This window comes from Phalangium opilio, unplaced genomic scaffold, assembly GCF_054372755.1.
Source record: "Phalangium opilio isolate 3A_F unplaced genomic scaffold, DU_Popi_V2 ptg000022l_1, whole genome shotgun sequence".
In the NCBI taxonomy this organism is placed as follows: Eukaryota; Metazoa; Arthropoda; class Arachnida; order Opiliones; family Phalangiidae; genus Phalangium; species Phalangium opilio.
The window spans coordinates 4,496,481-4,517,490 of record NW_028324154.1 but is presented as its reverse complement, the minus strand read 5'-3'; the positions used below and the strand labels follow the sequence as shown (position 1 = coordinate 4,517,490).

Here is a 21,010-nt window from a genome sequence, read left to right as displayed (position 1 = left end):
ATTCGACTGCAGATCGAGAGGTCCTTGGTTCAAACCCGAGTTCCCCCTGTAACAGCACGGATCATTCCGTTTATTTTAGTTAAATCGACATTACGGCTAGGAACAAGGAGGGATAACTCGCATTCGACTGCAGATCGAGAGGTCCTTGGTTCAAACCCGAGTTCCCCCTGTAACAGCATGGATTATTCCCTTTATTTTAGTTAAATCGACATTACGGCTAGGAACAAGGAGGGATAACTCGCATTCGACAGCAGATCGAGAGGTCCTTGGTTCAAACCCGAGTTCCCCCTGTAACAGCACGGATCATTCCGTTTATTTTAGTTAAATCGACATTACGGCCATGAACAAGGGGGAATAGCTCAGTGGTAGAGCATTCGACTGCAGATCGAGAGGTCCTTGGTTCAAACCCGAGTTCCCCCTGTAACAGCACGGATCATTCCGTTTATTTTAGTTAAATCGACATTACGGCCTTGAACAAGGGGGAATAGCTCAGTTGTAGAGCATTCGACTGCAGATCGAGAGATCCTTGGTTCAAACCCGAGTTCCCCCTGTAACAGCACGGATCATTCCGTTTATTTTATTTAAATCGACATTAAGGCTATGAACAAGGGGGATAGCTCAGTGGTAGAGCTTTCGACTACAGATCGAGAGGTCCTTGGTTCAAACCCGAGTTCCCCCTGTAACAGCACTGATCATTCCTTTTATTTTAGTTAAATCGACATTACGGCTAGGAACAAGGGGGATAGCTCAGTAGTAGAGCATTCGACTACAGATCGAGAGGTCCTTGGTTCAAACCCGAGTTTCCCCTGTAACAGCACTGATCATTCCTTTTATTTTAGTTAAATCGACATTACTGCTAGGAACAAGGAGAGATAAATCGCATTCGACTGCAGATCGAAAGGTCCTTGGTTCAAACCCGAGTTCCCCCTGTAACAGCACGGATCATTCCGTTTATTTTAGTTAAATCGACATTACGGCTCTGAACAAGGGGGAAGAGCTCGGTGGTAGAGCATTCGACTACAGATCGAGAGGTCCTTGGTTCAAACCCGAGTTCCCCCTGTAACAGCAAGGATTATACCGTTTATTTAAGTTAAATCGACATTACTGCTAGGAACAAGGAGGGATAGCTCGCATTCGACTGCAGATCGAAAGGTCCTTGGTTCAAACCCGAGTTCCCCCTGTAACAGCACGGATCATTCCGTTTATTTTATTTAAATCGACATTACGGCTAGGAACAAGGAGAGATAACTCGCATTCGACTGCAGATCGAGAGGTCCTTGGTTCAAACCCGAGTTCCCCCTGTAACAGCACGGATCATTCCGTTTATTTTAGTTAAATCGACATTACGGCTAGGAACAAGGAGGGATAACTCGCATTCGACTGCAGATCGAGAGGTCTTTGGTTCAAACCCGAGTTCCCCCTGTAACAGCATGGATTATTCCCTTTATTTTAGTTAAATCGACATTACGGCTAGGAACAAGGAGGGATAACTCGCATTCGACAGCAGATCGAGAGGTCCTTGGTTCAAACCCGAGTTCCCCCTGTAACAGCACGGATTATTCCGTTTATTTTAGTTAAATCGACATTACGGCTCTGAACAAGGGGGAAGAGCTCAGTGGTAGAGCATTCGACTACAGATCGAGAGGTCCTTGGTTCAAACCCGAGTTCCCCCTGTAACAGCACTGATCATTCCTTTTATTTTAGTTAAATCGACATTGCGGCTAGGAACAAGGGGGATAGCTCAGTGGTAGAGCATTCGACTACAGATCGAGAGGTCCTTGGTTCAAACCCGAGTTCCCCCTGTAACAGCAAGGATCATTCCGTTTATTTTAGTTAAATCGACATTACGGCTAGGAACAAGGAGGGAGAACTCGCATTCGACTGCAGATCGAGAGGTCCTTGGTTCAAACCCGAGTTCCCCCTGTAACAGCACGGATTATTCCCTTTATTTTAGTTAAATCGACATTACGGCTCTGAACAAGGGGGAAGAGCTCAGTGGTAGAGCATTCGACTGCAGATCGAGAGATCCTTGGTTCAAACCCGAGTTCCCCCTGTAACAGCACGGATCATTCCGTTTATTTTATTTAAATCGACATTAAGGCTATGAACAAGGGGGATAGCTCAGTGGTAGAGCTTTCGACTACAGATCGAGAGGTCCTTGGTTCAAACCCGAGTTCCCCCTGTAACAGCACTGATCATTCCTTTTATTTTAGTTAAATCGACATTACGGCTAGGAACAAGGGGGATAGCTCAGTAGTAGAGCATTCGACTACAGATCGAGAGGTCCTTGGTTCAAACCCGAGTTTCCCCTGTAACAGCACTGATCATTCCTTTTATTTTAGTTAAATCGACATTACTGCTAGGAACAAGGAGAGATAAATCGCATTCGACTGCAGATCGAAAGGTCGTTGGTTCAAACCCGAGTTCCCCCTGTAACAGCACGGATCATTCCGTTTATTTTAGTTAAATCGACATTACGGCTCTGAACAAGGGGGAAGAGCTCGGTGGTAGAGCATTCGACTACAGATCGAGAGGTCCTTGGTTCAAACCCGAGTTCCCCCTGTAACAGCAAGGATTATTCCGTTTATTTAAGTTAAATCGACATTACTGCTAGGAACAAGGAGGGATAGCTCGCATTCGACTGCAGATCGAAAGGTCCTTGGTTCAAACCCGAGTTCCCCCTGTAACAGCACGGATCATTCCGTTTATTTTATTTAAATCGACATTACGGCTAGGAACAAGGAGAGATAACTCGCATTCGACTGCAGATCGAGAGGTCCTTGGTTCAAACCCGAGTTCCCCCTGTAACAGCACGGATCATTCCGTTTATTTTAGTTAAATCGACATTACGGCTAGGAACAAGGAGGGATAACTCGCATTCGACTGCAGATCGAGAGGTCCTTGGTTCAAACCCGAGTTCCCCCTGTAACAGCATGGATTATTCCCTTTATTTTAGTTAAATCGACATTACGGCTAGGAACAAGGAGGGATAACTCGCATTCGACAGCAGATCGAGAGGTCCTTGGTTCAAACCCGAGTTCCCCCTGTAACAGCACGGATCATTCCGTTTATTTTAGTTAAATCGACATTACGGCCATGAACAAGGGGGAATAGCTCAGTGGTAGAGCATTCGACTGCAGATCGAGAGGTCCTTGGTTCAAACCCGAGTTCCCCCTGTAACAGCACGGATTATTCCGTTTATTTTAGTTAAATCGACATTACGGCTCTGAACAAGGGGGAAGAGCTCAGTGGTAGAGCATTCGACTACAGATCGAGAGGTCCTTGGTTCAAACCCGAGTTCCCCCTGTAACAGCACTGATCATTCCTTTTATTTTAGTTAAATCGACATTGCGGCTAGGAACAAGGGGGATAGCTCAGTGGTAGAGCATTCGACTACAGATCGAGAGGTCCTTGGTTCAAACCCGAGTTCCCCCTGTAACAGCAAGGATCATTCCGTTTATTTTAGTTAAATCGACATTACGGCTAGGAACAAGGAGGGAGAACTCGCATTCGACTGCAGATCGAGAGGTCCTTGGTTCAAACCCGAGTTCCCCCTGTAACAGCACGGATTATTCCCTTTATTTTAGTTAAATCGACATTACGGCTAGGAACAAGGAGGGATAACTCGCATTCGACTGCAGATCGAGAGGTCCTTGGTTCAAACCCGAGTTCCCCCTGTAACAGCACGGATCATTCCGTTTATTTTAGTTAAATCGACATTACGGCCTTGAACAAGGGGGAATAGCTCAGTGGTAGAGCATTCGACTGCAGATCGAGAGGTCCTTGGTTCAAACCCGAGTTCCCCCTGTAACAGCACTGATCATTCCTTTTATTTTAGTTGAATCGACATTACGGCTAGGAACAAGGGGGATAGCTCAGTGGTAGAGCATTCGACTACAGATCGAGAGGTCCTTGGTTCAAACCCGAGTTCCCCCTGTAACAGCACGGATCATTCCGTTTATTTTAGTTAAATCGACATTACGGCTAGGAACAAGGAGGGAGAACTCGCATTCGACTGCAGATCGAGAGGTCCTTGGTTCAAACCCGAGTTCCCCCTGTAACAGCACGGATTATTCCCTTTATTTTAGTTAAATCGACATTACGGCTAGGAACAAGGATGGATAACTCGCATTCGACTGCAGATCGAGAGGTCCTTGGTTCAAACCCGAGTTCCCCCTGTAACAGCACGGATCATTCCGTTTATTTTAGTTAAATCGACATTACGGCCTTGAACAAGGGGGAATAGCTCAGTTGTAGAGCATTCGACTGCAGATCGAGAGATCCTTGGTTCAAACCCGAGTTCCCCCTGTAACAGCACGGATCATTCCGTTTATTTTATTTAAATCGACATTAAGGCTATGAACAAGGGGGATAGCTCAGTGGTAGAGCATTCGACTACAGATCGAGAGGTCCTTGGTTCAAACCCGAGTTCCCCCTGTAACAGCACTGATCATTCCTTTTATTTTAGTTAAATCGACATTACGGCTAGGAACAAGGGGGATAGCTCAGTGGTAGAGCATTCGACTACAGATCGAGAGGTCCTTGGTTCAAACCCGAGTTTCCCCTGTAACAGCACTGATCAATCCTTTTATTTTAGTTAAATCGACATTACTGCTAGGAACAAGGAGAGATAAATCGCATTCGACTGCAGATCGAAAGGTCCTTGGTTCAAACCAGAATTCCCCCTGTAACAGCACGGATCATTCCGTTTATTTTAGTTAAATCGACATTACGGCTCTGAACAAGGGGGAAGAGCTCGGTGGTAGAGCATTCGACTACAGATCGAGAGGTCCTTGGTTCAAACCCGAGTTCCCCCAGTAACAGCAAGGATTATTCCGTTTATTTAAGTTAAATCGACATTACTGCTAGGAACAAGGAGGGATAGCTCGCATTCGACTGCAGATCGAAAGGTCCTTGGTTCAAACCCGAGTTCCCCCTGTAACAGCACGCATCATTCCGTTTATTTTAGTTAAATCGACATTACGGCTCTGAACAAGGGGGAAGAGCTCAGTGGTAGAGCATTCGACTGCAGATCGAGAGATCCTTGGTACAAACCCGAGTTCCCCCTGTAACAGCAAGGATCATTCCGTTTATTTTAGTTAAATCGACATTACGGCTAGGAACAAGGAGGGAGAACTCGCATTCGACTGCAGATCGAGAGGTCCTTGGTTCAAACCCGAGTTCCCCCTGTAACAGCACGGATTATTCCCTTTATTTTAGTTAAATCGACATTACGGCTAGGAACAAGGAGGGATAACTCGCATTCGACTGCAGATCGAGAGGTCCTTGGTTCAAACCCGAGTTCCCCCTGTAACAGCACGGATCATTCCGTTTATTTTAGTTAAATCGACATTACGGCCTTGAACAAGGGGGAATAGCTCAGTGGTAGAGCATTCGACTGCAGATCGAGAGGTCCTTGGTTCAAACCCGAGTTCCCCCTGTAACAGCACTGATCATTCCTTTTATTTTAGTTGAATCGACATTACGGCTAGGAACAAGGGGGATAGCTCAGTGGTAGAGCATTCGACTACAGATCGAGAGGTCCTTGGTTCAAACCCGAGTTCCCCCTGTAACAGCACGGATCATTCCGTTTATTTTAGTTAAATCGACATTACGGCTAGGAACAAGGAGGGAGAACTCGCATTCGACTGCAGATCGAGAGGTCCTTGGTTCAAACCCGAGTTCCCCCTGTAACAGCACGGATTATTCCCTTTATTTTAGTTAAATCGACATTACGGCTAGGAACAAGGATGGATAACTCGCATTCGACTGCAGATCGAGAGGTCCTTGGTTCAAACCCGAGTTCCCCCTGTAACAGCACGGATCATTCCGTTTATTTTAGTTAAATCGACATTACGGCCTTGAACAAGGGGGAATAGCTCAGTTGTAGAGCATTCGACTGCAGATCGAGAGATCCTTGGTTCAAACCCGAGTTCCCCCTGTAACAGCACGGATCATTCCGTTTATTTTATTTAAATCGACATTAAGGCTATGAACAAGGGGGATAGCTCAGTGGTAGAGCATTCGACTACAGATCGAGAGGTCCTTGGTTCAAACCCGAGTTCCCCCTGTAACAGCACTGATCATTCCTTTTATTTTAGTTAAATCGACATTACGGCTAGGAACAAGGGGGATAGCTCAGTGGTAGAGCATTCGACTACAGATCGAGAGGTCCTTGGTTCAAACCCGAGTTTCCCCTGTAACAGCACTGATCAATCCTTTTATTTTAGTTAAATCGACATTACTGCTAGGAACAAGGAGAGATAAATCGCATTCGACTGCAGATCGAAAGGTCCTTGGTTCAAACCAGAATTCCCCCTGTAACAGCACGGATCATTCCGTTTATTTTAGTTAAATCGACATTACGGCTCTGAACAAGGGGGAAGAGCTCGGTGGTAGAGCATTCGACTACAGATCGAGAGGTCCTTGGTTCAAACCCGAGTTCCCCCAGTAACAGCAAGGATTATTCCGTTTATTTAAGTTAAATCGACATTACTGCTAGGAACAAGGAGGGATAGCTCGCATTCGACTGCAGATCGAAAGGTCCTTGGTTCAAACCCGAGTTCCCCCTGTAACAGCACGCATCATTCCGTTTATTTTAGTTAAATCGACATTACGGCTCTGAACAAGGGGGAAGAGCTCAGTGGTAGAGCATTCGACTGCAGATCGAGAGATCCTTGGTACAAACCCGAGTTCCCCCTGTAACAGCACGGATCATTCCGTTTATTTTATTTAAATCGACATTACGGCTAGGAACAAGGAGAGATAACTCGCATTCGACTGCAGATCGAGAGGTCCTTGGTTCAAACCCGAGTTCCCCCTGTAACAGCACGGATCATTCCGTTTATTTTAGTTAAATTGACATTACGGCTAGGAACAAGGAGGGATAACTCGCATTCGACTGCAGATCGAGAGGTCCTTGGTTCAAACCCGAGTTCCCCCTGTAACAGCATGGATTATTCCCTTTATTTTAGTTAAATCGACATTACGGCTAGGAACAAGGAGGGATAACTCGCATTCGACAGCAGATCGAGAGGTCCTTGGTTCAAACCCGTGTTCCCCCTGTAACAGCACGGATCATTCCGTTTATTTTAGTTAAATCGACATTACGGCCTTGAACAAGGGGGAATAGCTCAGCGGTAGAGCATTCGACTGCAGATCGAGAGGTCCTTGGTTCAAACCCGAGTTCCCCCTGTAACAGCACGGATTATTCCGTTTATTTTAGTTAAATCGACATTACGGCTCTGAACAAGGGGGAAGAGCTCAGTGGTACAGCATTCGACTACAGATCGAGAGGTCCTTGGTTCAAACCCGAGTTCCCCCTGTAACAGCACTGATCATTCCTTTTATTTTAGTTAAATCGACATTGCGGCTAGGAACAAGGGGGATAGCTCAGTGGTAGAGCATTCGACTACAGATCGAAAGGTCCTTGGTTCAAACCCGAGTTCCCCCTGTAACAGCACGGATCATTCCGTTTATTTTAGTTAAATCGACATTACGGCTAGGAACAAGGAGGGAGAACTCGCATTCGACTGCAGATCGAGAGGTCCTTGGTTCAAACCCGAGTTCCCCCTGTAACAGCACGGATTATTCCCTTTATTTTAGTTAAATCGACATTACGGCTAGGAACAAGGAGGGATAACTCGCAATCGACTGCAGATCGAGAGGTCCTTGGTTCAAACCCGAGTTCCCCCTGTAACAGCACGGATCATTCCGTTTATTTTATTTAAATCGACATTAAGGCTATGAACAAGGGGGATAGCTCAGTAGTAGAGCATTCGACTACAGATCGAGAGGTCCTTGGTTCAAACCCGAGTTCCCCCTGTAACAGCACTGATCATTCCTTTTATTTTAGTTAAATCGACATTACGGCTAGGAACAAGGGGGATAGCTCAGTGGTAGAGCATTCGACTACAGATCGAGAGGTCCTTGGTTCAAACCCGAGTTCCCCCTGTAACAGCACTGATCATTCCTTTTATTTTAGTTAAATCGACATTACGGCTAGGAACAAGGGGGATAGCTCAGTGGTAGAGCATTCGACTACAGATCGAGAGGTCCTTGGTTCAAACCCGAGTTCCCCCTGTAACAGCACTGATCATTCCTTTTATTTTATTTAAATCGACATTACGGCTAGGAACAAGGAGAGATAACTCGCATTCGACTGCAGATCGAGAGGTCCTTGGTTCAAACCCGAGTTCCCCCTGTAACAGCACGGATCATTCCGTTTATTTTAGTTAAATCGACATTACGGCTAGGAACAAGGAGGGATAACTCGCATTCGACTGCAGATCGAGAGGTCCTTGGTTCAAACCCGAGTTCCCCCTGTAACAGCATGGATTATTCCCTTTATTTTAGTTAAATCGACATTACGGCTAGGAACAAGGAGGGATAACTCGCATTCGACAGCAGATCGAGAGGTCCTTGGTTCAAACCCGAGTTCCCCCTGTAACAGCACGGATCATTCCGTTTATTTTAGTTAAATCGACATTACGGCCTTGAACAAGGGGGAATAGCTCAGCGGTAGAGCATTCGACTGCAGATCGAGAGGTCCTTGGTTCAAACCCGAGTTCCCCCTGTAACAGCACGGATTATTCCGTTTATTTTAGTTAAATCGACATTACGGCTCTGAACAAGGGGGAAGAGCTCAGTGGTAGAGCATTCGACTACAGATCGAGAGGTCCTTGGTTCAAACCCGAGTTCCCCCTGTAACAGCACTGATCATTCCTTTTATTTTAGTTAAATCGACATTGCGGCTAGGAACAAGGGGGATAGCTCAGTGGTAGAGCATTCGACTACAGATCGAGAGGTCCTTGGTTCAAACCCGAGTTCCCCCTGTAACAGCACAGATCATTCCGTTTATTTTAGTTAAATCGACATTACGGCTAGGAACAAGGAGGGAGAACTCGCATTCGACTGCAGATCGAGAGGTCCTTGGTTCAAACCCGAGTTCCCCCTGTAACAGCACGGATTATTCCCTTTATTTTAGTTAAATCGACATTACGGCTAGGAACAAGGAGGGATAACTCGCATTCGACTGCAGATCGAGAGGTCCTTGGTTCAAACCCGAGTTCCCCCTGTAACAGCACGGATCATTCCGTTTATTTTAGTTAAATCGACATTACGGCCTTGAACAAGGGGGAATAGCTCAGTTGTAGAGCATTCGACTGCAGATCGAGAGATCCTTGGTTCAAACCCGAGTTCCCCCTGTAACAGCACGGATCATTCCGTTTATTTTAGTTAAATCGACATTACGGCCTTGAACAAGGGGGAATAGCTCAGTGGTAGAGCATTCGACTGCAGATCGAGAGGTCCTTGGTTAAAACCCGAGTTCCCCCTGTAACAGCACGGATTATTCCGTTTATTTTAGTTAAATCGACATTACGGCTCTGAACAAGGGGGAAGAGCTCAGTGGTAGAGAATTCGACTGCAGATCGAGAGGTCCTTGGTTCAAACCCGAGTTCCCCCTGTAACAGCACTGATCATTCCTTTTATTTTAGTTAAATCGACATTACGGCTAGGAACAAGGGGGATAGCTCAGTGGTAGAGCATTCGACTACAGATCGAGAGGTCATTGGTTCAAACCCGAGTTCCCCCTGTAACAGCACGGATCATTCCGTTTATTTTAGTTAAATCGACATTACGGCTAGGAACAAGGAGGGAGAACTCGCATTCGACTGCAGATCGAGAGGTCCTTGGTTCAAACCCGAGTTCCCCCTGTAACAGCACGGATTATTCCCTTTATTTTAGTTAAATCGACATTACGGCTAGGAACAAGGAGGGATAACTCGCATTCGACTGCAGATCGAGAGGTCCTTGGTTCAAACCCGAGTTCCCCCTGTAACAGCACGGATCATTCCGTTTATTTTAGTTAAATCGACATTACGGCCTTGAACAAGGGGGAATAGCTCAGTTGTAGAGCATTCGACTGCAGATCGAGAGATCCTTGGTTCAAACCCGAGTTCCCCCTGTAACAGCACGGATCATTCCGTTTATTTTATTTAAATCGACATTAAGGCTATGAACAAGGGGGATAGCTCAGTGGTAGAGCATTCGACTACAGATCGAGAGGTCCTTGGTTCAAACCCGAGTTCCCCCCGTAACAGCACTGATCATTCCTTTTATTTTAGTTAAATCGACATTACGGCTAGGAACAAGGGGGATAGCTCAGTGGTAGAGCATTCGACTACAGATCGAGAGGTCCTTGGTTCAAACCCGAGTTTCCCCTGTAACAGCACTGATCATTCCTTTTATTTTAGTTAAATCGACATTACTGCTAGGAACAAGGAGAGATAGCTCGCATTCGACTGCAGATCGAAAGGTCCTTGGTTCAAACCCGGGGTTCCCCTGTAACAGCACGGATCATTCCGTTTATTTTAGTTAAATCGACATTACGGCTCTGAACAAGGGGGAAGAGCTCGGTGGTAGAGCATTCGACTACAGATCGAGAGGTCCTTGGTTCAAACCCGAGTTCCCCCTGTAACAGCAAGGATTATTCCGTTTATTTAAGTTAAATCGACATTACTGCTAGGAACAAGGAGGGATAGCTCGCATTCGACTGCAGATCGAAAGGTCCTTGGTTCAAACCCGAGTTCCCCCTGTAACAGCACGGATCATTCCGTTTATTTTAGTTAAATCGACATTACGGCTCTGAACAAGGGGGAAGAGCTCAGTGGTAGAGCATTCGACTGCAGATCGAGAGATCCTTGGTACAAACCCGAGTTCCCCCTGTAACAGCACGGATCATTCCGTTTATTTTATTTAAATCGACATTACGGCTAGGAACAAGGAGAGATAACTCGCATTCGACTGCAGATCGAGAGGTCCTTGGTTCAAACCCGAGTTCCCCCTGTAACAGCACGGATCATTCCGTTTATTTTAGTTAAATCGACATTACGGCTAGGAACAAGGAGGGATAACTCGCATTCGACTGCAGATCGAGAGGTCCTTGGTTCAAACCCGAGTTCCCCCTGTAACAGCATGGATTATTCCCTTTATTTTAGTTAAATCGACATTACGGCTAGGAACAAGGAGGGATAACTCGCATTCGACAGCAGATCGAGAGGTCCTTGGTTCAAACCCGAGTTCCCCCTGTAACAGCACGGATCATTCCGTTTATTTTAGTTAAATCGACATTACGGCCTAGAACAAGGGGGAATAGCTCAGTGGTAGAGCATTCGACTGCAGATCGAGAGGTCCTTGGTTCAAACCCGAGTTCCCCCTGTAACAGCACGGATTATTCCGTTTATTTTAGTTAAATCGACATTACGGCTCTGAACAAGGGGGAAGAGCTCAGTGGTAGAGCATTCGACTACAGATCGAGAGGTCCTTGGTTCAAACCCGAGTTCCCCCTGTAACAGCACGGATCATTCCGTTTATTTTAGTTAAATCGACATTACGGCCTTGAACAAGGGGGGAATAGCTCAGTTGTAGAGCATTCGACTGCAGATCGAGAGATCCTTGGTTCAAACCCGAGTTCCCCCTGTAACAGCACGGATCATTCCGTTTATTTTAGTTAAATCGACATTACGGCCTTGAACAAGGGGGAATAGCTCAGTTGTAGAGCATTCGACTGCAGATCGAGAGATCCTTGGTTCAAACCCGAGTTCCCCCTGTAACAGCACGGATCATTCCGTTTATTTTATTTAAATCGACATTACGGCTAGGAACAAGGGGGATAGCTCAGTGGTAGAGCATTCGACTACAGATCGAGAGGTCCTTGGTTCAAACCCGAGTTTCCCCTGTAACAGCACTGATCATTCCTTTTATTTTAGTTAAATCGACATTACTGCTAGGAACAAGGAGAGATAGCTCGCATTCGACTGCAGATCGAAAGGTCCTTGGTTCAAACCCGAGTTCCCCCTGTAACAGCACGGATCATTCCGTTTATTTTAGTTAAATCGACATTACGGCTCTGAACAAGGGGGAAGAGCTCGGTGGTAGAGCATTCGACTACAGATCGAGAGGTCCTTGGTTCAAACCCGAGTTCCCCCTGTAACAGCAAGGATTATTCCGTTTATTTTATTTAAATCGACATTACGGCTAGGAACAAGGAGAGATAACTCGCATTCGACTGCAGATCGAGAGGTCCTTGGTTCAAACCCGAGTTCCCCCTGTAACAGCACGGATCATTCCGTTTATTTTAGTTAAATCGACATTACGGCTAGGAACAAGGAGGGATAACTCGCATTCGACTGCAGATCGAGAGGTCCTTGGTTCAAACCCGAGTTCCCCCTGTAACAGCATGGATTATTCCCTTTATTTTAGTTAAATCGACATTACGGCTAGGAACAAGGAGGGATAACTCGCATTCGACAGCAGATCGAGAGGTCCTTGGTTCAAACCCGAGTTCCCCCTGTAACAGCACGGATCATTCCGTTTATTTTAGTTAAATCGACATTACGGCCTTGAACAAGGGGGAATAGCTCAGTGGTAGAGCATTCGACTGCAGATCGAGAGGTCCTTGGTTCAAACCCGAGTTCCCCCTGTAACAGCACGGATTATTCCGTTTATTTTAGATAAATCGACATTACGGCTCTGAACAAGGGGGAAGAGCTCAGTGGTAGAGCATTCGACTACAGATCGAGAGGTCCTTGGTTCAAACCCGAGTTCCCCCTGTAACAGCACTGATCATTCCTTTTATTTTAGTTAAATCGACATTACGGCTAGGAACAAGGGGGATAGCTCAGTGGTAGAGCATTCGACTACAGATCGAGAGGTCCTTGGTTCAAACCCGAGTTCCCCCTGTAACAGCACGGATCATTCCGTTTATTTTAGTTAAATCGACATAACGGCCTTGAACAAGGGGGGAATAGCTCAGTTGTAGAGCATTCGACTGCAGATCGAGAGATCCTTGGTTCAAACCCGAGTTCCCCCTGTAACAGCACGGATCATTCCGTTTATTTTAGTTAAATCGACATTACGGCCTTGAACAAGGGGGAATAGCTCAGTTGTAGAGCATTCGACTGCAGATCGAGAGATCCTTGGTTCAAACCCGAGTTCCCCCTGTAACAGCACGGATCATTCCGTTTATTTTATTTAAATCGACATTACGGCTAGGAACAAGGGGGATAGCTCAGTGGTAGAGCATTCGACTACAGATCGAGAGGTCCTTGGTTCAAACCCGAGTTTCCCCTGTAACAGCACTGATCATTCCTTTTATTTTAGTTAAATCGACATTACTGCTAGGAACAAGGAGAGATAGCTCGCATTCGACTGCAGATCGAAAGGTCCTTGGTTCAAACCCGAGTTCCCCCTGTAACAGCACGGATCATTCCGTTTATTTTAGTTAAATCGACATTACGGCTCTGAACAAGGGGGAAGAGCTCGGTGGTAGAGCATTCGACTACAGATCGAGAGGTCCTTGGTTCAAACCCGAGTTCCCCCTGTAACAGCAAGGATTATTCCGTTTATTTAAGTTAAATCGACATTACTGCTAGGAACAAGGAGGGATAGCTCGCATTCGACTGCAGATCGAAAGGTCCTTGGTTCAAACCCGAGTTCCCCCTGTAACAGCACGGATCATTCCGTTTATTTTAGTTAAATCGACATTACGGCTCTGAACAAGGGGGAAGAGCTCAGTGGTAGAGCATTCGACTGCAGATCGAGAGATCCTTGGTACAAACCCGAGTTCCCCCTGTAACAGCACGGATCATTCCGTTTATTTTATTTAAATCGACATTACGGCTAGGAACAAGGAGAGATAACTCGCATTCGACTGCAGATCGAGAGGTCCTTGGTTCAAACCCGAGTTCCCCCTGTAACAGCACGGATCATTCCGTTTATTTTAGTTAAATCGACATTACGGCTAGGAACAAGGAGGGATAACTCGCATTCGACTGCAGATCGAGAGGTCCTTGGTTCAAACCCGAGTTCCCCCTGTAACAGCATGGATTATTCCCTTTATTTTAGTTAAATCGACATTACGGCTAGGAACAAGGAGGGATAACTCGCATTCGACAGCAGATCGAGAGGTCCTTGGTTCAAACCCGAGTTCCCCCTGTAACAGCACGGATCATTCCGTTTATTTTAGTTAAATCGACATTACGGCCTTGAACAAGGGGGAATAGCTCAGTGGTAGAGCATTCGACTGCAGATCGAGAGGTCCTTGGTTCAAACCCGAGTTCCCCCTGTAACAGCACGGATTATTCCGTTTATTTTAGATAAATCGACATTACGGCTCTGAACAAGGGGGAAGAGCTCAGTGGTAGAGCATTCGACTACAGATCGAGAGGTCCTTGGTTCAAACCCGAGTTCCCCCTGTAACAGCACTGATCATTCCTTTTATTTTAGTTAAATCGACATTACGGCTAGGAACAAGGGGGATAGCTCAGTGGTAGAGCATTCGACTACAGATCGAGAGGTCCTTGGTTCAAACCCGAGTTCCCCCTGTAACAGCACGGATCATTCCGTTTATTTTAGTTAAATCGACATTACGGCTAGGAACAAGGAGGGAGAACTCGCATTCGACTGCAGATCGAGAGGTCCTTGGTTCAAACCCGAGTTCCCCCTGTAACAGCACGGATTATTCCCTTTATTTTAGTTAAATCGACATTACGGCTAGGAACAAGGAGGGATAACTCGCATTCGACTGCAGATCGAGAGGTCCTTGGTTCAAACCCGAGTTCCCCCTGTAACAGCACGGATCATTCCGTTTAGTTTAGTTAAATCGACATTACGGCCTTGAACAAGGGGGAATAGCTCAGTTGTAGAGCATTCGACTGCAGATCGAGAGATCCTTGGTTCAAACCCGAGTTCCCCCTGTAACAGCACGGATCATTCCGTTTATTTTATTTAAATCGACATTAAGGCTATGAACAAGGGGGATAGCTCAGTGGTAGAGCATTCGACTACAGATCGAGAGGTCCTTGGTTCAAACCCGAGTTCCCCCTGTAACAGCACTGATCATTCCTTTTATTTTAGTTAAATCGACATTACGGCAAGGAACAAGGGGGATAGCTCAGTTGTAGAGCATTCGACTACAGATCGAGAGGTCCTTGGTTCAAACCCGAGTTCACCCTGTAACAGCACGGATCATTCCGTTTATTTTAGTTAAATCGACATTACGGCTAGGAACAAGGAGGGAGAACTCGCATTCGACTGCAGATCGAGAGGTCCTTGGTTCAAACCCGAGTTCCCCCTGTAACAGCACGGATCATTCCGTTTATTTTAGTTAAATCGACATTACGGCCTTGAACAAGGGGGGAATAGCTCAGTTGTAGAGCATTCGACTGCAGATCGAGAGATCCTTGGTTCAAACCCGAGTTCCCCCTGTAACAGCACGGATCATTCCTTTTATTTTAGTTAAATCGACATTACGGCCTTGAACAAGGGGGAATAGCTCAGTTGTAGAGCATTCGACTACAGATCGAGAGGTCCTTGGTTCAAACCCGAGTTCCCCCTGTAACAGCACTGATCATTCCTTTTATTTTAGTTAAATCGACATTACGGCTAGGAACAAGGGGGATAGCTCAGTGGTAGAGCATTCGACTACAGATCGAGAGGTCCTTGGTTCAAACCCGAGTTCCCCCTGTAACAGCACGGATTATTCCCTTTATTTTAGTTAAATCGACATTACGGCTAGGAACAAGGAGGGATAACTCGCATTCGACTGCAGATCGAGAGGTCCTTGGTTCAAACCCGAGTTCCCCCTGTAACAGCACAGATCATTCCGTTTATTTTAGTTAAATCGACATTACGGCCTTGAACAAGGGGGAATAGCTCAGTTGTAGAGCATTCGACTGCAGATCGAGAGATCCTTGGTTCAAACCCGAGTTCCCCCTGTAACAGCACGGATCATTCCGTTTATTTTAGTTAAATCGACATTACGGCCTTGAACAAGGGGGAATAGCTCAGTGGTAGAGCATTCGACTGCAGATCGAGAGGTCCTTGGTTCAAACCCGAGTTCCCCCTGTAACAGCACGGATTATTCCGTTTATTTTAGTTTAATCGACATTACGGCTCTGAACAAGGGGGAAGAGCTCAGTGGTAGAGAATTCGACTACAGATCGAGAGGTCCTTGGTTCAAACCCGAGTTCCCCCTGTAACAGCACTGATCATTCCTTTTATTTTAGTTAAATCGACATTACGGCTAGGAACAAGGGGGATAGCTCAGTGGTAGAGCATTCGACTACAGATCGAGAGGTCATTGGTTCAAACCCGAGTTCCCCCTGTAACAGCACGGATCATTCCGTTTATTTTAGTTAAATCGACATTACGGCTAGGAACAAGGAGGGAGAACTCGCATTCGACTGCAGATCGAGAGGTCCTTGGTTCAAACCCGAGTTCCCCCTGTAACAGCACGGATTATTCCCTTTATTTTAGTTAAATCGACATTACGGCTAGGAACAAGGAGGGATAACTCGCATTCGACTGCAGATCGAGAGGTCCTTGGTTCAAACCCGAGTTCCCCCTGTAACAGCACGGATCATTCCGTTTATTTTAGTTAAATCGACATTACGGCCTTGAACAAGGGGGAATAGCTCAGTTGTAGAGCATTCGACTGCAGATCGAGAGATCCTTGGTTCAAACCCGAGTTCCCCCTGTAACAGCACGGATCATTCCGTTTATTTTATTTAAATCGACATTAAGGCTATGAACAAGGGGGATAGCTCAGTGGTAGAGCATTCGACTACTGATCGAGAGGTCCTTGGTTCAAACCCGAGTTCCCCCCGTAACAGCACTGATCATTCCTTTTATTTTAGTTAAATCGACATTACGGCTAGGAACAAGGGGGATAGCTCAGTGGTAGAGCATTCGACTACAGATCGAGAGGTCCTTGGTTCAAACCCGAGTTTCCCCTGTAACAGCACTGATCATTCCTTTTATTTTAGTTAAATCGACATTACTGCTAGGAACAAGGAGAGATAGCTCGCATTCGACTGCAGATCGAAAGGTCCTTGGTTCAAACCCGGGGTTCCCCTGTAACAGCACGGATCATTCCGTTTATTTTAGTTAAATCGACATTACGGCTCTGAACAAGGGGGAAGAGCTCAGTGGTAGAGCATTCGACTGCAGATCGAGAGATCCTTGGTACAAACCCGAGTTCCCCCTGTAACAGCACGGATCATTCCGTTTATTTTATTTAAATCGACATTACGGCTAGGAACAAGGAGAGATAACTCGCATTCGACTGCAGATCGAGAGGTCCTTGGTTCAAACCCGAGTTCCCCCTGTAACAGCACGGATCATTCCGTTTATTTTAGTTAAATCGACATTACGGCTAGGAACAAGGAGGGATAACTCGCATTCGACTGCAGATCGAGAGGTCCTTGGTTCAAACCCGAGTTCCCCCTGTAACAGCACGGATTATTCCGTTTATTTTAGTTAAATCGACATTACGGCTCTGAACAAGGGGGAAGAGCTCAGTGGTAGAGCATTCGACTACAGATCGAGAGGTCCTTGGTTCAAACCCGAGTTCCCCCTGTAACAGCACTGATCATTCCTTTTATTTTAGTTAAATCGACATTACGGCTAGGAACAAGGGGGATAGCTCAGTGGTAGAGCATTCGACTACAGATCGAGAGGTCCTTGGTTCAAACCCGAGTTCCCCCTGTAACAGCACGGATCATTCCGTTTATTTTAGTTAAATCGACATTACGGCTAGGAACAAGGAGGGAGAACTCGCATTCGACTGCAGATCGAGAGGTCCTTGGTTCAAACACGAGTTCCCCCTGTAACAGCACGGATTATTCCCTTTATTTTAGTTAAATCGACATTACGGCTAGGAACAAGGAGGGATAACTCGCATTCGACTGCAGATCGAGAGGTCCTTGGTTCAAACCCGAGTTCCCCCTGTAACAGCACGGATCATTCCGTTTATTTTAGTTAAATCGACATTACGGCCTTGAACAAGGGGGAATAGCTCAGTTGTAGAGCATTCGACTGCAGATCGAGAGATCCTTGGTTCAAACCCGAGTTCCCCCTGTAACAGCACGGATCATTCCGTTTATTTTATTTAAATCGACATTAAGGCTATGAACAAGGGGGATAGCTCAGTGGTAGAGCATTCGACTACAGATCGAGAGGTCCTTGGTTCAAACCCGAGTTCCCCCTGTAACAGCACTGATCATTCCATTTATTTTAGTTAAATCGACATTACGGCAAGGAACAAGGGGGATAGCTCAGTTGTAGAGCATTCGACTACAGATCGAGAGGTCCTTGGTTCAAACCCGAGTTCACCCTGTAACAGCACGGATCATTCCGTTTATTTTAGTTAAATCGACATTACGGCTAGGAACAAGGAGGGAGAACTCGCATTCGACTGCAGATCGAGAGGTCCTTGGTTCAAACCCGAGTTCCCCCTGTAACAGCACGGATCATTCCGTTTATTTTAGTTAAATCGACATTACGGCCTTGAACAAGGGGGGAATAGCTCAGTTGTAGAGCATTCGACTGCAGATCGAGAGATCCTTGGTTCAAACCCGAGTTCCCCCTGTAACAGCACGGATCATTCCTTTTATTTTAGTTAAATCGACATTACGGCCTTGAACAAGGGGGAATAGCTCAGTTGTAGAGCATTCGACTACAGATCGAGAGGTCCTTGGTTCAAACCCGAGTTCCCCCTGTAACAGCACTGATCATTCCTTTTATTTTAGTTAAATCGACATTACGGCTAGGAACAAGGGGGATAGCTCAGTGGTAGAGCATTCGACTACAGATCGAGAGGTCCTTGGTTCAAACCCGAGTTCCCCCTGTAACAGCACGGATTATTCCCTTTATTTTAGTTAAATCGACATTACGGCTAGGAACAAGGAGGGATAACTCGCATTCGACTGCAGATCGAGAGGTCCTTGGTTCAAACCCGAGTTCCCCCTGTAACAGCACGGATCATTCCGTTTATTTTAGTTAAATCGACATTACGGCCTTGAACAAGGGGGAATAGCTCAGTTGTAGAGCATTCGACTGCAGATCGAGAGATCCTTGGTTCAAACCCGAGTTCCCCCTGTAACAGCACGGATCATTCCGTTTATTTTAGTTAAATCGACATTACGGCCTTGAACAAGGGGGAATAGCTCAGTGGTAGAGCATTCGACTGCAGATCGAGAGGTCCTTGGTTCAAACCCGAGTTCCCCCTGTAACAGCACGGATTATTCCGTTTATTTTAGTTTAATCGACATTACGGTTGTGAACAAGGGGGAAGAGCTCAGTGGTAGAGAATTCGACTACAGATCGAGAGGTCCTTGGTTCAAACCCGAGTTCCCCCTGTAACAGCACTGATCATTCCTTTTATTTTAGTTAAATCGACATTACGGCTAGGAACAAGGGGGATAGCTCAGTGGTAGAGCATTCGACTACAGATCGAGAGGTCATTGGTTCAAACCCGAGTTCCCCCTGTAACAGCACGGATCATTCCGTTTATTTTAGTTAAATCGACATTACGGCTAGGAACAAGGAGGGAGAACTCGCATTCGACTGCAGATCGAGAGGTCCTTGGTTCAAACCCGAGTTCCCCCTGTAACAGCACGGATTATTCCCTTTATTTTAGTTAAATCGACATTACGGCTAGGAACAAGGAGGGATAACTCGCATTCGACTGCAGATCGAGAGGTCCTTGGTTCAAACCCGAGTTCCCCCTGTAACAGCACGGATCATTCCGTTTATTTTAGTTAAATCGACATTACGGCCTTGAACAAGGGGGAATAGCTCAGTTGTAGAGCATTCGACTGCAGATCGAGAGATCCTTGGTTCAAACCCGAGTTCCCCCTGTAACAGCACGGATCATTCCGTTTATTTTATTTAAATCGACATTAAGGCTATGAACAAGGGGGATAGCTCAGTGGTAGAGCATTCGACTACAGATCGAGAGGTCCTTGGTTCAAACCCGAGTTCCCCCCGTAACAGCACTGATCATTCCTTTTATTTTAGTTAAATCGACATTACGGCTAGGAACAAGGGGGATAGCTCAGTGGTAGAGCATTCGACTACAGATCGAGAGGTCCTTGGTTCAAACCCGAGTTTCCCCTGTAACAGCACTGATCATTCCTTTTATTTTAGTTAAATCGACATTACTGCTAGGAACAAGGAGAGATAGCTCGCATTCGACTGCAGATCGAAAGGTCCTTGGTTCAAACCCGGGGTTCCCCTGTAACAGCACGGATCATTCCGTTTATTTTAGTTAAATCGACATTACGGCTCTGAACAAGGGGGAAGAGCTCGGTGGTAGAGCATTCGACTACAGATCGAGAGGTCCTTGGTTCAAACCCGAGTTCCCCCTGTAACAGCAAGGATTATTCCGTTTATTTAAGTTAAATCGACATTACTGCTAGGAACAAGGAGGGATAGCTCGCATTCGACTGCAGATCGAAAGGTCCTTGGTTCAAACCCGAGTTCCCCCTGTAACAGCACGGATCATTCCGTTTATTTTAGTTAAATCGACATTACGGCTCTGAACAAGGGGGAAGAGCTCAGTGGTAGAGCATTCGACTGCAGATCGAGAGATCCTTGGTACAAACCCGAGTTCCCCCTGTAACAGCACGGATCATTCCGTTTATTTTATTTAAATCGACATTACGGCTAGGAACAAGGAGAGATAACTCGCATTCGACTGCAGATCGAGAGGTCCTTGGTTCAAACCCGAGTTCCCCCTGTAACAGCACGGATCATTCCGTTTATTTTAGTTAAATCGACATTACGGCTAGGAACAAGGAGGGATAACTCGCATTCGACTGCAGATCGAGAGGTCCTTGGTTCAAACCCGAGTTCCCCCTGTAACAGCATGGATTATTCCCTTTATTTTAGTTAAATCGACATTACGTCTAGGAACAAGGAGGGATAACTCGCATTCGACAGCAGATCGAGAGGTCCTTGGTTCAAACCCGAGTTCCCCCTGTAACAGCACGGATCATTCCGTTTATTTTAGTTAAATCGACATTACGGCCTTGAACAAGGGGGAATAGCTCAGTGGTAGAGCATTCGACTGCAGATCGAGAGGTCCTTGGTTCAAACCCGAGTTCCCCCTGTAACAGCACGGATTATTCCGTTTATTTTAGTTAAATCGACATTACGGCTCTGA

The 21,010-nt window shown here is 46.1% G+C and overlaps 70 non-coding genes across 70 annotated transcripts; all 70 read left to right on the top strand.

Moving 5' to 3' along the window:
• The first annotated feature begins 348 nt into the window (after nucleotides 1–348).
• Nucleotides 349–420, top strand: TRNAC-GCA (transfer RNA cysteine (anticodon GCA)). Its single transcript has one exon. It is a non-coding gene; the product is annotated as a tRNA-Cys (tRNA).
• A 187-nt stretch (nucleotides 421–607) lies between these two features.
• On the top strand, nucleotides 608–679 carry TRNAC-ACA (transfer RNA cysteine (anticodon ACA)). Its single transcript has one exon. It is a non-coding gene; the product is annotated as a tRNA-Cys (tRNA).
• A 57-nt stretch (nucleotides 680–736) lies between these two features.
• Nucleotides 737–808, top strand: TRNAC-ACA (transfer RNA cysteine (anticodon ACA)). The gene has a single exon. It is a non-coding gene; the product is annotated as a tRNA-Cys (tRNA).
• A 179-nt stretch (nucleotides 809–987) lies between these two features.
• On the top strand, nucleotides 988–1,059 carry TRNAC-ACA (transfer RNA cysteine (anticodon ACA)). The gene has a single exon. It is a non-coding gene; the product is annotated as a tRNA-Cys (tRNA).
• A 542-nt stretch (nucleotides 1,060–1,601) lies between these two features.
• Nucleotides 1,602–1,673, top strand: TRNAC-ACA (transfer RNA cysteine (anticodon ACA)). The gene has a single exon. It is a non-coding gene; the product is annotated as a tRNA-Cys (tRNA).
• A 57-nt stretch (nucleotides 1,674–1,730) lies between these two features.
• TRNAC-ACA (transfer RNA cysteine (anticodon ACA)) lies at nucleotides 1,731–1,802 on the top strand. The gene has a single exon. It is a non-coding gene; the product is annotated as a tRNA-Cys (tRNA).
• A 308-nt stretch (nucleotides 1,803–2,110) lies between these two features.
• Nucleotides 2,111–2,182, top strand: TRNAC-ACA (transfer RNA cysteine (anticodon ACA)). The gene has a single exon. It is a non-coding gene; the product is annotated as a tRNA-Cys (tRNA).
• A 57-nt stretch (nucleotides 2,183–2,239) lies between these two features.
• Nucleotides 2,240–2,311, top strand: TRNAC-ACA (transfer RNA cysteine (anticodon ACA)). The gene has a single exon. It is a non-coding gene; the product is annotated as a tRNA-Cys (tRNA).
• Nucleotides 2,312–2,490: 179 nt separating this feature from the next.
• TRNAC-ACA (transfer RNA cysteine (anticodon ACA)) lies at nucleotides 2,491–2,562 on the top strand. The gene has a single exon. It is a non-coding gene; the product is annotated as a tRNA-Cys (tRNA).
• A 542-nt stretch (nucleotides 2,563–3,104) lies between these two features.
• Nucleotides 3,105–3,176, top strand: TRNAC-GCA (transfer RNA cysteine (anticodon GCA)). The gene has a single exon. It is a non-coding gene; the product is annotated as a tRNA-Cys (tRNA).
• A 58-nt stretch (nucleotides 3,177–3,234) lies between these two features.
• Nucleotides 3,235–3,306, top strand: TRNAC-ACA (transfer RNA cysteine (anticodon ACA)). The gene has a single exon. It is a non-coding gene; the product is annotated as a tRNA-Cys (tRNA).
• Nucleotides 3,307–3,363: 57 nt separating this feature from the next.
• On the top strand, nucleotides 3,364–3,435 carry TRNAC-ACA (transfer RNA cysteine (anticodon ACA)). The gene has a single exon. It is a non-coding gene; the product is annotated as a tRNA-Cys (tRNA).
• Nucleotides 3,436–3,735: 300 nt separating this feature from the next.
• TRNAC-GCA (transfer RNA cysteine (anticodon GCA)) lies at nucleotides 3,736–3,807 on the top strand. Its single transcript has one exon. It is a non-coding gene; the product is annotated as a tRNA-Cys (tRNA).
• A 57-nt stretch (nucleotides 3,808–3,864) lies between these two features.
• Nucleotides 3,865–3,936, top strand: TRNAC-ACA (transfer RNA cysteine (anticodon ACA)). Its single transcript has one exon. It is a non-coding gene; the product is annotated as a tRNA-Cys (tRNA).
• A 429-nt stretch (nucleotides 3,937–4,365) lies between these two features.
• On the top strand, nucleotides 4,366–4,437 carry TRNAC-ACA (transfer RNA cysteine (anticodon ACA)). The gene has a single exon. It is a non-coding gene; the product is annotated as a tRNA-Cys (tRNA).
• Nucleotides 4,438–4,494: 57 nt separating this feature from the next.
• On the top strand, nucleotides 4,495–4,566 carry TRNAC-ACA (transfer RNA cysteine (anticodon ACA)). The gene has a single exon. It is a non-coding gene; the product is annotated as a tRNA-Cys (tRNA).
• A 179-nt stretch (nucleotides 4,567–4,745) lies between these two features.
• TRNAC-ACA (transfer RNA cysteine (anticodon ACA)) lies at nucleotides 4,746–4,817 on the top strand. Its single transcript has one exon. It is a non-coding gene; the product is annotated as a tRNA-Cys (tRNA).
• Nucleotides 4,818–5,368: 551 nt separating this feature from the next.
• On the top strand, nucleotides 5,369–5,440 carry TRNAC-GCA (transfer RNA cysteine (anticodon GCA)). The gene has a single exon. It is a non-coding gene; the product is annotated as a tRNA-Cys (tRNA).
• Nucleotides 5,441–5,497: 57 nt separating this feature from the next.
• Nucleotides 5,498–5,569, top strand: TRNAC-ACA (transfer RNA cysteine (anticodon ACA)). The gene has a single exon. It is a non-coding gene; the product is annotated as a tRNA-Cys (tRNA).
• A 429-nt stretch (nucleotides 5,570–5,998) lies between these two features.
• On the top strand, nucleotides 5,999–6,070 carry TRNAC-ACA (transfer RNA cysteine (anticodon ACA)). Its single transcript has one exon. It is a non-coding gene; the product is annotated as a tRNA-Cys (tRNA).
• Nucleotides 6,071–6,127: 57 nt separating this feature from the next.
• On the top strand, nucleotides 6,128–6,199 carry TRNAC-ACA (transfer RNA cysteine (anticodon ACA)). The gene has a single exon. It is a non-coding gene; the product is annotated as a tRNA-Cys (tRNA).
• A 179-nt stretch (nucleotides 6,200–6,378) lies between these two features.
• On the top strand, nucleotides 6,379–6,450 carry TRNAC-ACA (transfer RNA cysteine (anticodon ACA)). The gene has a single exon. It is a non-coding gene; the product is annotated as a tRNA-Cys (tRNA).
• Nucleotides 6,451–7,122: 672 nt separating this feature from the next.
• TRNAC-GCA (transfer RNA cysteine (anticodon GCA)) lies at nucleotides 7,123–7,194 on the top strand. Its single transcript has one exon. It is a non-coding gene; the product is annotated as a tRNA-Cys (tRNA).
• A 58-nt stretch (nucleotides 7,195–7,252) lies between these two features.
• Nucleotides 7,253–7,324, top strand: TRNAC-ACA (transfer RNA cysteine (anticodon ACA)). The gene has a single exon. It is a non-coding gene; the product is annotated as a tRNA-Cys (tRNA).
• Nucleotides 7,325–7,381: 57 nt separating this feature from the next.
• On the top strand, nucleotides 7,382–7,453 carry TRNAC-ACA (transfer RNA cysteine (anticodon ACA)). The gene has a single exon. It is a non-coding gene; the product is annotated as a tRNA-Cys (tRNA).
• A 299-nt stretch (nucleotides 7,454–7,752) lies between these two features.
• Nucleotides 7,753–7,824, top strand: TRNAC-ACA (transfer RNA cysteine (anticodon ACA)). Its single transcript has one exon. It is a non-coding gene; the product is annotated as a tRNA-Cys (tRNA).
• A 57-nt stretch (nucleotides 7,825–7,881) lies between these two features.
• On the top strand, nucleotides 7,882–7,953 carry TRNAC-ACA (transfer RNA cysteine (anticodon ACA)). Its single transcript has one exon. It is a non-coding gene; the product is annotated as a tRNA-Cys (tRNA).
• Nucleotides 7,954–8,010: 57 nt separating this feature from the next.
• On the top strand, nucleotides 8,011–8,082 carry TRNAC-ACA (transfer RNA cysteine (anticodon ACA)). The gene has a single exon. It is a non-coding gene; the product is annotated as a tRNA-Cys (tRNA).
• A 421-nt stretch (nucleotides 8,083–8,503) lies between these two features.
• Nucleotides 8,504–8,575, top strand: TRNAC-GCA (transfer RNA cysteine (anticodon GCA)). Its single transcript has one exon. It is a non-coding gene; the product is annotated as a tRNA-Cys (tRNA).
• Nucleotides 8,576–8,633: 58 nt separating this feature from the next.
• On the top strand, nucleotides 8,634–8,705 carry TRNAC-ACA (transfer RNA cysteine (anticodon ACA)). The gene has a single exon. It is a non-coding gene; the product is annotated as a tRNA-Cys (tRNA).
• Nucleotides 8,706–8,762: 57 nt separating this feature from the next.
• On the top strand, nucleotides 8,763–8,834 carry TRNAC-ACA (transfer RNA cysteine (anticodon ACA)). Its single transcript has one exon. It is a non-coding gene; the product is annotated as a tRNA-Cys (tRNA).
• Nucleotides 8,835–9,264: 430 nt separating this feature from the next.
• On the top strand, nucleotides 9,265–9,336 carry TRNAC-GCA (transfer RNA cysteine (anticodon GCA)). The gene has a single exon. It is a non-coding gene; the product is annotated as a tRNA-Cys (tRNA).
• A 187-nt stretch (nucleotides 9,337–9,523) lies between these two features.
• On the top strand, nucleotides 9,524–9,596 carry TRNAC-ACA (transfer RNA cysteine (anticodon ACA)). The gene has a single exon. It is a non-coding gene; the product is annotated as a tRNA-Cys (tRNA).
• Nucleotides 9,597–10,024: 428 nt separating this feature from the next.
• On the top strand, nucleotides 10,025–10,096 carry TRNAC-ACA (transfer RNA cysteine (anticodon ACA)). The gene has a single exon. It is a non-coding gene; the product is annotated as a tRNA-Cys (tRNA).
• Nucleotides 10,097–10,153: 57 nt separating this feature from the next.
• TRNAC-ACA (transfer RNA cysteine (anticodon ACA)) lies at nucleotides 10,154–10,225 on the top strand. The gene has a single exon. It is a non-coding gene; the product is annotated as a tRNA-Cys (tRNA).
• Nucleotides 10,226–10,404: 179 nt separating this feature from the next.
• On the top strand, nucleotides 10,405–10,476 carry TRNAC-ACA (transfer RNA cysteine (anticodon ACA)). The gene has a single exon. It is a non-coding gene; the product is annotated as a tRNA-Cys (tRNA).
• A 672-nt stretch (nucleotides 10,477–11,148) lies between these two features.
• Nucleotides 11,149–11,220, top strand: TRNAC-GCA (transfer RNA cysteine (anticodon GCA)). The gene has a single exon. It is a non-coding gene; the product is annotated as a tRNA-Cys (tRNA).
• Nucleotides 11,221–11,278: 58 nt separating this feature from the next.
• TRNAC-ACA (transfer RNA cysteine (anticodon ACA)) lies at nucleotides 11,279–11,350 on the top strand. Its single transcript has one exon. It is a non-coding gene; the product is annotated as a tRNA-Cys (tRNA).
• A 318-nt stretch (nucleotides 11,351–11,668) lies between these two features.
• TRNAC-ACA (transfer RNA cysteine (anticodon ACA)) lies at nucleotides 11,669–11,740 on the top strand. The gene has a single exon. It is a non-coding gene; the product is annotated as a tRNA-Cys (tRNA).
• A 179-nt stretch (nucleotides 11,741–11,919) lies between these two features.
• TRNAC-ACA (transfer RNA cysteine (anticodon ACA)) lies at nucleotides 11,920–11,991 on the top strand. Its single transcript has one exon. It is a non-coding gene; the product is annotated as a tRNA-Cys (tRNA).
• A 421-nt stretch (nucleotides 11,992–12,412) lies between these two features.
• On the top strand, nucleotides 12,413–12,484 carry TRNAC-GCA (transfer RNA cysteine (anticodon GCA)). The gene has a single exon. It is a non-coding gene; the product is annotated as a tRNA-Cys (tRNA).
• A 58-nt stretch (nucleotides 12,485–12,542) lies between these two features.
• Nucleotides 12,543–12,614, top strand: TRNAC-ACA (transfer RNA cysteine (anticodon ACA)). The gene has a single exon. It is a non-coding gene; the product is annotated as a tRNA-Cys (tRNA).
• Nucleotides 12,615–12,671: 57 nt separating this feature from the next.
• TRNAC-ACA (transfer RNA cysteine (anticodon ACA)) lies at nucleotides 12,672–12,743 on the top strand. The gene has a single exon. It is a non-coding gene; the product is annotated as a tRNA-Cys (tRNA).
• Nucleotides 12,744–13,061: 318 nt separating this feature from the next.
• Nucleotides 13,062–13,133, top strand: TRNAC-ACA (transfer RNA cysteine (anticodon ACA)). The gene has a single exon. It is a non-coding gene; the product is annotated as a tRNA-Cys (tRNA).
• Nucleotides 13,134–13,312: 179 nt separating this feature from the next.
• TRNAC-ACA (transfer RNA cysteine (anticodon ACA)) lies at nucleotides 13,313–13,384 on the top strand. Its single transcript has one exon. It is a non-coding gene; the product is annotated as a tRNA-Cys (tRNA).
• A 672-nt stretch (nucleotides 13,385–14,056) lies between these two features.
• Nucleotides 14,057–14,128, top strand: TRNAC-GCA (transfer RNA cysteine (anticodon GCA)). The gene has a single exon. It is a non-coding gene; the product is annotated as a tRNA-Cys (tRNA).
• Nucleotides 14,129–14,186: 58 nt separating this feature from the next.
• Nucleotides 14,187–14,258, top strand: TRNAC-ACA (transfer RNA cysteine (anticodon ACA)). The gene has a single exon. It is a non-coding gene; the product is annotated as a tRNA-Cys (tRNA).
• A 57-nt stretch (nucleotides 14,259–14,315) lies between these two features.
• TRNAC-ACA (transfer RNA cysteine (anticodon ACA)) lies at nucleotides 14,316–14,387 on the top strand. The gene has a single exon. It is a non-coding gene; the product is annotated as a tRNA-Cys (tRNA).
• A 429-nt stretch (nucleotides 14,388–14,816) lies between these two features.
• Nucleotides 14,817–14,888, top strand: TRNAC-ACA (transfer RNA cysteine (anticodon ACA)). Its single transcript has one exon. It is a non-coding gene; the product is annotated as a tRNA-Cys (tRNA).
• A 57-nt stretch (nucleotides 14,889–14,945) lies between these two features.
• Nucleotides 14,946–15,017, top strand: TRNAC-ACA (transfer RNA cysteine (anticodon ACA)). Its single transcript has one exon. It is a non-coding gene; the product is annotated as a tRNA-Cys (tRNA).
• A 310-nt stretch (nucleotides 15,018–15,327) lies between these two features.
• On the top strand, nucleotides 15,328–15,399 carry TRNAC-ACA (transfer RNA cysteine (anticodon ACA)). The gene has a single exon. It is a non-coding gene; the product is annotated as a tRNA-Cys (tRNA).
• A 57-nt stretch (nucleotides 15,400–15,456) lies between these two features.
• Nucleotides 15,457–15,528, top strand: TRNAC-ACA (transfer RNA cysteine (anticodon ACA)). The gene has a single exon. It is a non-coding gene; the product is annotated as a tRNA-Cys (tRNA).
• A 309-nt stretch (nucleotides 15,529–15,837) lies between these two features.
• Nucleotides 15,838–15,909, top strand: TRNAC-GCA (transfer RNA cysteine (anticodon GCA)). Its single transcript has one exon. It is a non-coding gene; the product is annotated as a tRNA-Cys (tRNA).
• A 58-nt stretch (nucleotides 15,910–15,967) lies between these two features.
• TRNAC-ACA (transfer RNA cysteine (anticodon ACA)) lies at nucleotides 15,968–16,039 on the top strand. The gene has a single exon. It is a non-coding gene; the product is annotated as a tRNA-Cys (tRNA).
• A 57-nt stretch (nucleotides 16,040–16,096) lies between these two features.
• Nucleotides 16,097–16,169, top strand: TRNAC-ACA (transfer RNA cysteine (anticodon ACA)). The gene has a single exon. It is a non-coding gene; the product is annotated as a tRNA-Cys (tRNA).
• Nucleotides 16,170–16,597: 428 nt separating this feature from the next.
• Nucleotides 16,598–16,669, top strand: TRNAS-ACU (transfer RNA serine (anticodon ACU)). The gene has a single exon. It is a non-coding gene; the product is annotated as a tRNA-Ser (tRNA).
• Nucleotides 16,670–16,726: 57 nt separating this feature from the next.
• Nucleotides 16,727–16,798, top strand: TRNAC-ACA (transfer RNA cysteine (anticodon ACA)). Its single transcript has one exon. It is a non-coding gene; the product is annotated as a tRNA-Cys (tRNA).
• Nucleotides 16,799–17,349: 551 nt separating this feature from the next.
• TRNAC-ACA (transfer RNA cysteine (anticodon ACA)) lies at nucleotides 17,350–17,421 on the top strand. The gene has a single exon. It is a non-coding gene; the product is annotated as a tRNA-Cys (tRNA).
• A 57-nt stretch (nucleotides 17,422–17,478) lies between these two features.
• Nucleotides 17,479–17,550, top strand: TRNAC-ACA (transfer RNA cysteine (anticodon ACA)). The gene has a single exon. It is a non-coding gene; the product is annotated as a tRNA-Cys (tRNA).
• Nucleotides 17,551–17,979: 429 nt separating this feature from the next.
• TRNAC-ACA (transfer RNA cysteine (anticodon ACA)) lies at nucleotides 17,980–18,051 on the top strand. Its single transcript has one exon. It is a non-coding gene; the product is annotated as a tRNA-Cys (tRNA).
• A 57-nt stretch (nucleotides 18,052–18,108) lies between these two features.
• TRNAC-ACA (transfer RNA cysteine (anticodon ACA)) lies at nucleotides 18,109–18,180 on the top strand. Its single transcript has one exon. It is a non-coding gene; the product is annotated as a tRNA-Cys (tRNA).
• A 310-nt stretch (nucleotides 18,181–18,490) lies between these two features.
• On the top strand, nucleotides 18,491–18,562 carry TRNAC-ACA (transfer RNA cysteine (anticodon ACA)). Its single transcript has one exon. It is a non-coding gene; the product is annotated as a tRNA-Cys (tRNA).
• A 57-nt stretch (nucleotides 18,563–18,619) lies between these two features.
• On the top strand, nucleotides 18,620–18,691 carry TRNAC-ACA (transfer RNA cysteine (anticodon ACA)). Its single transcript has one exon. It is a non-coding gene; the product is annotated as a tRNA-Cys (tRNA).
• A 309-nt stretch (nucleotides 18,692–19,000) lies between these two features.
• TRNAC-GCA (transfer RNA cysteine (anticodon GCA)) lies at nucleotides 19,001–19,072 on the top strand. Its single transcript has one exon. It is a non-coding gene; the product is annotated as a tRNA-Cys (tRNA).
• Nucleotides 19,073–19,130: 58 nt separating this feature from the next.
• TRNAC-ACA (transfer RNA cysteine (anticodon ACA)) lies at nucleotides 19,131–19,202 on the top strand. Its single transcript has one exon. It is a non-coding gene; the product is annotated as a tRNA-Cys (tRNA).
• A 57-nt stretch (nucleotides 19,203–19,259) lies between these two features.
• TRNAC-ACA (transfer RNA cysteine (anticodon ACA)) lies at nucleotides 19,260–19,332 on the top strand. The gene has a single exon. It is a non-coding gene; the product is annotated as a tRNA-Cys (tRNA).
• A 428-nt stretch (nucleotides 19,333–19,760) lies between these two features.
• TRNAC-ACA (transfer RNA cysteine (anticodon ACA)) lies at nucleotides 19,761–19,832 on the top strand. The gene has a single exon. It is a non-coding gene; the product is annotated as a tRNA-Cys (tRNA).
• Nucleotides 19,833–19,889: 57 nt separating this feature from the next.
• On the top strand, nucleotides 19,890–19,961 carry TRNAC-ACA (transfer RNA cysteine (anticodon ACA)). The gene has a single exon. It is a non-coding gene; the product is annotated as a tRNA-Cys (tRNA).
• Nucleotides 19,962–20,140: 179 nt separating this feature from the next.
• On the top strand, nucleotides 20,141–20,212 carry TRNAC-ACA (transfer RNA cysteine (anticodon ACA)). The gene has a single exon. It is a non-coding gene; the product is annotated as a tRNA-Cys (tRNA).
• A 672-nt stretch (nucleotides 20,213–20,884) lies between these two features.
• Nucleotides 20,885–20,956, top strand: TRNAC-GCA (transfer RNA cysteine (anticodon GCA)). Its single transcript has one exon. It is a non-coding gene; the product is annotated as a tRNA-Cys (tRNA).
• The last annotated feature ends 54 nt before the right edge of the window (nucleotides 20,957–21,010 follow it).